The sequence below is a fragment of the Leptodactylus fuscus genome, chromosome 5 (assembly GCF_031893055.1).
Source record: "Leptodactylus fuscus isolate aLepFus1 chromosome 5, aLepFus1.hap2, whole genome shotgun sequence".
Lineage (NCBI taxonomy): Eukaryota > Metazoa > Chordata > Amphibia > Anura > Leptodactylidae > Leptodactylus > Leptodactylus fuscus.
This window is the reverse complement of record NC_134269.1, coordinates 32,473,844-32,482,700: the sequence shown is the minus strand read 5'-3', so window position 1 is coordinate 32,482,700 and position 8,857 is coordinate 32,473,844.

Below are 8,857 nucleotides of genomic sequence, written 5' to 3'. Positions count from 1 at the left end.
CAAGGTGTCCCAGACCTTAGACAGTGTGCCCCTCGTTTGTGTGGACCGGTGAGAACTTGGTTGCCTACTGGAGGAACTGCCCTCCCTGCCGCCAACGTCACATGCTGGAAACATCTCCATCATATTCTGCACCAATTGCCTGTGGCAAGCATTGATGCGATTGGCCCTCCCCTCTACCGGAATAAAAGACGAGATGTTGTTTTTATACCGGGGGTCAAGGATAGCAAAGATCCAGTACTGGTTGTCCTCCATGATTTTGACAATACGCTTGTCGGTTGTAAAGCACCCCAACATGAACTCAGCCATGTCTGCCACAGTGTTAGTTGGCATGACTCCTCTGGCCCCACCGGAAAGTTCAATCTCCATTTCCTCCTCATCCTCCATGTCTACCCATCCGCGCTGCAACAATGGGACGATTCGAAGTTGCCCGGAAGCCTCCTGTATCACCATCACATCATCGGACAACTCTTCTTCCTCCTCCTCCTCCTCCTCCTCCTCCATTAAACGCAGTGAAGCGGACAGATGTGTGGACCTACTCTCCAGCTGTGACGGATCGGATGCTATCCCTAACTCCTCTGTGTGATCTGAGTTATCCCTGATGTCAATCAGGGATTCTCTCAGAACACACAAGAGCGGGATTGTAAGGCTCACCATCGCATCCTCAGAGCTCACCCTCCTTGTGGACTCCTCAAAGACCCGTAGGATGTCACAAAGGTCTCTCATCCATGGCCACTCATGGATGTGAAACTGAGGCAGCTGACTTTGTGGCACCCTAGGGTTTTGTAGCTGGTATTCCATCAAAGGTCTCTGCTGCTCAACCACTCTATTCAACATCTGAAACGTTGAGTTCCAGCGTGTGGGGACGTCGCACAAAAGCCGGTGTTGTGGCACATGCAGGCGTTGCTGGAGAGATTTTAAGCTAGCAGCGGCTACTGTCGACTTGCGAAAGTGGGCGCACATGCGCCGCACTTTCACCAGTAGCTCTGGAACATTGGGGTAGCTCTTTAGGAAACGTTGCACCACTAGGTTGAAGACGTGGGCCAGGCATGGAACATGTTGGAGTCCGGCAAGCTCCAGAGCTGCTACCAGGTTCCGGCCGTTATCACAAACGACCATGCCTGGGCCCAGGTGCAGCGGCTCAAACCATATTGCCGTCTCATCGAGGAGGGCATCCCTCACCTCGGAGGCAGTGTGCTGTCTGTCCCCCAAGCTGATCAGCTTCAGCACAGCCTGCTGACGTCTACCAACGCCAGTGCTGCAACGTTTCCAACTCGTAGCTGGGGTCAATCTAACAGCGGAGGAGGAGGCGGTGGCGGAGGAGGAGGCGGTGGCGGAGGAGGAGGCGGTAGAGGAGGAGGAGGAGGAGGGGGGTGTTCTTCTCGTGTCCCTGCCAGGAATGTTAGGCGGGGAGACGAGGTACACCGGGCCAGTTTGGGAAGCAGTCCCAGCCTCAACTACATTCACCCAGTGTGCCGTCAGTGAAATGTAGCGTCCCTGTCCGCATGCACTTGTCCACGCGTCGGTGGTCAAGTGGACCTTTGTGCAAAGCGCGGAACTAAGGGCCCGCCTGATGTTGAGTGACACGTGCTGGTGCAAGGCGGGGACGGCACACCGGGAGAAGTAGTGACGGCTAGGGACGGCATAGCGAGGTGCCGCAGTTGCCATCAGGTCCAGGAAGGCGGGAGTTTCAACAAGCCGGAACGCCAACATCTCCTGGGCCAGCAGTTTAGCGATGTTGGCGTTCAAGGCTTGCGCGTGTGGGTGGTTAGCAGTGTATTTCTGCCGCCGCTCCAATGTCTGAGAGATGGTGGGTTGTTGTAAAGAAACGCCTGATGGTGCCTTTGATGGTGCAGGAGAAGGAGATAAGACAGGACCAGGGGAGGATGAGGTAGAAGTCAACAAAGTGGCGGAGGCAGATGAAGTGGTGTCCTGGCTCGTCCTCTGGAGTGCATCGCCAGCACAGTCAGCAGTGGCAGTGGCAGAGGCAGAGGCAGAGGCAGTGGCAGTGGCGTGAACGGCAGTCGGCCTTTGTCCTGCCGTTGCTGCCTGCCACTGATTCCAGTGCTTGGATTCCAAATGACGGCGCATTGAAGTGGTGGACAGGTTGCTCTTCTCAGAGCCCCTAATCAATTTCGAGAGGCAAATTGTGCAGACAACACTATATCTGTCCTCGGCGCATTCCTTGAAAAAACTCCACACCTTCGAGAAACGTGCCCTCGAGGTGGGAGTTTTTCGGGGCTGGGTACGAACTGGAACATCTTGGGAGATTCCGGGTGTGGCCTGGCTTCGCCTAAGCTGCTGACCTCTGCCTCTGCCTCTAGCTACCCTTTTTGGTGCTGCACCTGCCTCAACATCCACACTACTTTCCCCGCTTGACATCCCCCCTGTCCAGGTCGGGTCAGTGTCCTCATCATCCACCACTTCCTCTTCCAACTCCTGTCTCATCTCCTCCTCCCGCACAATGCGCCGGTCAACTGGATGCCCTGACGGCAACTGCGTCACATCATCGTCGATGAGGGTGGGTTGCTGGTCATCCACCACCAAATCGAACGGAGATGGAGGAGACTCTAGTGTTTGAGCATCTGGATACAGATGCTCCTCTGTTAGGTTCGTGGAATCGTGACGTGGAGAGGCAGGTTGAGGGACAATGAAAGGAGCGGAGAACAGCTCTGGGGAGCAGGGACAGTTTGGGTTATTGTTCTGTAAAGCTTCGGAATTTTGGGAGGAAGGAAGACAAGACTGTTGGGTAATAGGAGGAGAGGAGGCAGAGTCTGACTGGCTGCTGGACAATGTGCTGTAAGCGTTCTCTGACAGCCATTGCAAGACCTGTTCCTGGTTCTCGGGCCTACTAAGGTTTGTACCCTGCAGTTTAGTTAATGTGGCAAGCAACCCTGGCACTGTGGAGTGGCGCAATGCTTGCTGCCCCACAGGAGTAGGCACGGGACGCCCTGTGGCTTCACTGCTACCTTGCTCCCCAGAACCATTCCCCCGACCTCGCCCACGGCCTCGTCCACGTCCCTTTCCGGGAGCCTTGCGCATTTTGAATTCCTAGTTAGAAATTGGCACTGTATACCAGTAGTAAAAATTGTGGGTGCACGTAACCCCAATATATTCTTTGAATTCCCAGTCAGACACTGGCACTATATGGCAGTAGCAAGAAATGAGGGTATTTGTATTCCCAATATACTCTTTGAATTCCCAGTCAGACAATGGCACTGTATACCAGTAGTAAAAATTGTGGGTGCACGTAACCCCAATATATTCTTTGAATTCCCAGTCAGAAACTGGCACTATATGGCAGTAGCAAGAAATGAGGGTATTTGTATTCCCAATATACTCTTTGAATTCCCAGTCAGACAATGGCACTGTATACCAGTAGTAAAAATTGTGGGTGCACGTAACCCCAATATATTCTTTGAATTCCCAGTCAGACACTGGCACTATATGGCAGTAGCAAGAAATGAGGGTATTTGTATTCCCAATATACTCTTTGAATTCCCAGTCAGACAATGGCACTGTATACCAGTAGTAAAAATTGTGGGTGCACGTAACCCCAATATATTCTTTGAATTCCCAGTCAGAAACTGGCACTATATGGCAGTAGCAAGAAATGAGGGTATTTATAACCCCAATATATTCTTTGAATTCCCAGTCAGACAATGGCACTGTATACCAGTAGTAAAAATTGTGGGTGCACGTAACCCCAATATATTCTTTGAATTCCCAGTCAGAAACTGGCACTATATGGCAGTAGCAAGAAATGAGGGTATTTATAACCCCAATATATTCTTTGAATTCCCAGTCAGACAATGGCACTGTATACCAGTAGTAAAAATTGTGGGTGCACGTAACCCCAATATATTCTTTGAATTCCCAGTCAGAAACTGGCACTATATGGCAGTAGCAAGAAATGAGGGTATTTGTATTCCCAATATACTCTTTGAATTCCCAGTCAGACAATGGCACTGTATACCAGTAGTAAAAATTGTGGGTGCACGTAACCCCAATATATTCTTTGAATTCCCAGTCAGACACTGGCACTATATGGCAGTAGCAAGAAATGAGGGTATTTGTATTCCCAATATACTCTTTGAATTCCCAGTCAGACAATGGCACTGTATACCAGTAGTAAAAATTGTGGGTGCACGTAACCCCAATATATTCTTTGAATTACCAGTCAGAAACTGGCACTATATGGCAGTAGCAAGAAATGAGGGTATTTATAACCCCAATATATTCTTTGAATTCCCAGTCAGACAATGGCACTGTATACCAGTAGTAAAAATTGTGGGTGCACGTAACCCCAATATATTCTTTGAATTACCAGTCAGAAACTGGCACTATATGGCAGTAGCAAGAAATGAGGGTATTTATAACCCCAATATATTCTTTGAATTCCCAGTCAGACAATGGCACTGTATACCAGTAGTAAAAATTGTGGGTGCACGTAACCCCAATATATTCTTTGAATTCCCAGTCAGAAACTGGCACTATATGGCAGTAGCAAGAAATGAGGGTATTTGTATTCCCAATATACTCTTTGAATTCCCAGTCAGACAATGGCACTGTATACCAGTAGTAAAAATTGTGGGTGCACGTAACCCCAATATATTCTTTGAATTCCCAGTCAGACACTGGCACTATATGGCAGTAGCAAGAAATGAGGGTATTTGTATTCCCAATATACTCTTTGAATTCCCAGTCAGACAATGGCACTGTATACCAGTAGTAAAAATTGTGGGTGCACGTAACCCCAATATATTCTTTGAATTACCAGTCAGAAACTGGCACTATATGGCAGTAGCAAGAAATGAGGGTATTTATAACCCCAATATATTCTTTGAATTCCCAGTCAGACAATGGCACTGTATACCAGTAGTAAAAATTGTGGGTGCACGTAACCCCAATATATTCTTTGAATTCCCAGTCAGAAACTGGCACTATATGGCAGTAGCAAGAAATGAGGGTATTTATAACCCCAATATATTCTTTGAATTCCCAGTCAGACAATGGCACTGTATACCAGTAGTAAAAATTGTGGGTGCACGTAACCCCAATATATTCTTTGAATTCCCAGTCAGAAACTGGCACTATATGGCAGTAGCAAGAAATGAGGGTATTTGTATTCCCAATATACTCTTTGAATTCCCAGTCAGACAATGGCACTGTATACCAGTAGTAAAAATTGTGGGTGCACGTAACCCCAATATATTCTTTGAATTCCCAGTCAGACACTGGCACTATATGGCAGTAGCAAGAAATGAGGGTATTTGTATTCCCAATATATTCTTTGAATTCCCAGTCAGACAATGGCACTGTATACCAGTAGTAAAAATTGTGGGTGCACGTAACCCCAATATATTCTTTGAATTCCCAGTCAGAAACTGGCACTATATGGCAGTAGCAAGAAATGAGGGTATTTGTATTCCCAATATATTCTTTGAATTCCCAGTCAGACAATGGCACTGTATACCAGTAGTAAAAATTGTGGGTGCACGTAACCCCAATATATTCTTTGAATTACCAGTCAGAAACTGGCACTATATGGCAGTAGCAAGAAATGAGGGTATTTGTATTCCCAATATATTCTTTGAATTCCCAGTCAGACAATGGCACTGTATACCAGTAGTAAAAATTGTGGGTGTATATAGCCCCAATTCTATTGCTAGGGGACTTGCAGGGTATTTCTGGGGTGAAGGTGGGGGGGCACACCGTTGGAACGGGTATCGGGGTATATATCGGGTATACGGGAATACACTGACAGTGTATTCCATTCAGGATCCTGGGAAAGCTGGGTTGCGGCGATTGAGCCCGTCAGTGCCACGTTACACTGACAAGCTTCTCCCTGGAATTTAGCTCTTACAAGAGCTGTTGGTTGTCTTCTCCTTCCTATCCTAGCCTGTCCCTGCCTACCCAGAATCTAAGCCCTAGCTAGCTGGACGGAAACCTCCGTCCTCGGTGAATTGCAAGCTCAGAATGACGCGAAGCTGGGCGTCGCTGTTCTTTTAAATTAGAGGTCACATGTTTTCGGCAGCCAATGGGTTTTGCCTACTTTTTTCAACGTCACCGGTGTCGTAGTTCCTGTCCCACCTACCCAGCGCTGTTATTGGAGCAAAAAAGGCGCCAGGGAAGGTGGGAGGGGAATCGAGTAATGGCGCACTTTACCACGCGGTGTTCGATTCGATTCGAACATGCCGAACAGCCTAATATCCGATCGAACATGAGTTCGATAGAACACTGTTCGCTCATCTCTAGACCTGAACACTCCAGATTGTATGGTTGTTAATTCGTCTTGGGTGGACTAAAATGGCATCCATAGCATATATTGTGGATATTCTCCAATTGTCTTTTATCTGAGTGAGGGAGGACCCCAATATAATCTACTGGCGATATATTATCGTATATACTCGAGTATGAGCCGAATTTTTCAGCACAGTTTTTATACTCGAGTTATACTCGAGTCAGCACAACAAAAAAATATATATATTTTTTTTTTTTTTAGGGTGGGTGTCTATGACCAGCCGCAATGTCAATGTATAGAGTCTTCCATAAAATAGTGGGGGGATCTTTAAGAAAAAAATTTAAAAAAATTAAAGTTGTAAATCCCTCCTTTCCCTAGAATACATATAAAAGTAGAAAATGACAGTGAAACACACACACATTAGGTATCCCTGTGTCTGACAGTGCCCGGTCTACTGAATATAGGGGATCTGCAGTGCTCCTGTTCCGTCATGAAGGGGTTAATAGGAGCACTGCAGATCCCCTATATTCAGCCAGACTGAATTCCAAGTGGGGGGAAAAAAAAAACTCAGTCCTCAAGCTCAGGGAAGGGGCAGACAGACAACCAAAACACCCCCTCCCCTTCCCCAGAAACTCTGATCATTTTAATTTTTGAAATTTCCCAGTAGCTGCTGCATTTCCCCCCTCGGCTTATACTCGAGTCAGTAAGTTTTCCCAGTTTTTTGTGGTAAAATCAGGGGCCTCGGCTTATATTCGGGTCGGCTTATACTCGAGTATATACGGATCAGGATCTGACACCAAAACGGGTCCTACTGAAATGTCCTATAGTTATTGGGATCTAAACATACCATGATAAAGTGTCAGGAGTGGACATAAAGTCAGTGCTGCCGGTGTAACTGAATCAGGGGCCTAGTGGGGCAGAGGGCCCACAAGTATCTTGCTTTTGGATTGGTTCATGGGTCTCAAAAATTACCTAGACACTATATGTTCCCAGTCAACCCAACTCCTTCACTACACTACCCTAGACCACCAGGGACGTCCTCATTAACCTCATACCTGCCCTAGACCAGTAGGGTGCTGCCCTTAATTTTTTTCACTGACCTGAATGAGTTAAATCTATTTAAAGTGTAGGTGCTCATGTATATGGGGTTACCAAATATCGTATATGGGGGTTATTTCATGTCATGTATTTCATTAAATATGCTATTAAATTGAATTTTATTATATTTTATTAAACTGTATATCTTTTGTGTATTTATTCACACCATACTTCATTTTTTATATTCTGTGACTTTAATTGTATATTTTTTAGGAACTATTTGATGCATACCATATAGAAATATATACAAACATGCCCTAATAGGCAAACCTATAAGACAGACATGGGGCACATTGTTAGCTAAGCCCAGTGCTGTCTTCACATGCCATAAGTAAGAGACGTTAGTCTCGAAACGCGCGGAATTTTTTATTCACCACTTAACCCACAGATTGCCGTTATGCTTTCTTTTTTATTATATGATTAAAGGTTACATTTTATTACAAATTTGGTTCTCGGGGCTGATACATTTTTACCGCCAGTCTGTGTGGATTGAACAAGTCTATTGTCCAGGACTTTTTTCAGGCACCGGTTTTTGATAGGATGGATTCCTTCACATCATATGGTCAGTAAGCTGCAGGGGGGTTTTATTGTTTTTCTTGACTTCATGTCTTCACAGGGGTCCCATCTCCACTAATCATGGAGCCGGGACCTGCGATGACTTTTACAATGGGACACCCTTGTTTCATAGTTGTTCCCAGCACTAAGGGGTTAATTGTCAGGACCAGAGTTTACTGTGATCCCTGCAACCATGATTCTGAAGCCAAGCTCTTACTGCTGATCTCCCAGTTGCACTGACAGCACCTTTAATATCTCCATGATGGATTTATGGGTTTGTTACTCTGGTTGCACTTGGAAGATCGCGTCACTGATGACATCATCCAGAGCTTGCACCCTGATATCATATATGTTGCCTGAACCTATGGATGTAGATGACGGAAGCAAACGGATTGCAATTGTCCCTCATTGATTATAATTGTGGCAGCCCCTTTGCCAGATGCAAAAGTCCTGCATGCAGGACCGTTTCATCTATGATTTTACAAAATCTGCAACTGATAAACAGAAAATCTGATTCAGATGTGAACATGAAAATACAAGAAAGGGAGAGACACCGAGCGCCAAATATGGTGTAGTAACTTCAAGGAAAATTGATGGTATTTAGACAAATATGAGGCCTCTTACCTTTGTGTGTTGTGATATGTCACAACTCCATATACACACATAAATACAGGAACGTGGCGGCAGCATCTACCCCCTTGCGTCAGACTTTCAAGTTGTGCAAACAATGGTACAAAGAGGTTCCTCAGGGTCTTGAACCAGTCAGGAAGGAGGAATGGGGTGAAGCCCAAACAAACCAACAATAGGACCGATAATCTTCGAGAATTTATTTGTAACCAAGCACAACGCGTTTCGGGCGGAGGGGCCCTTTCTCAAGTGCACATACAGATGCTCAGATGTGAACATAGCCTTATTTGTCTTCTACATGACTGTATTGGTGCAGCATATGGAGAAGGCAGACAA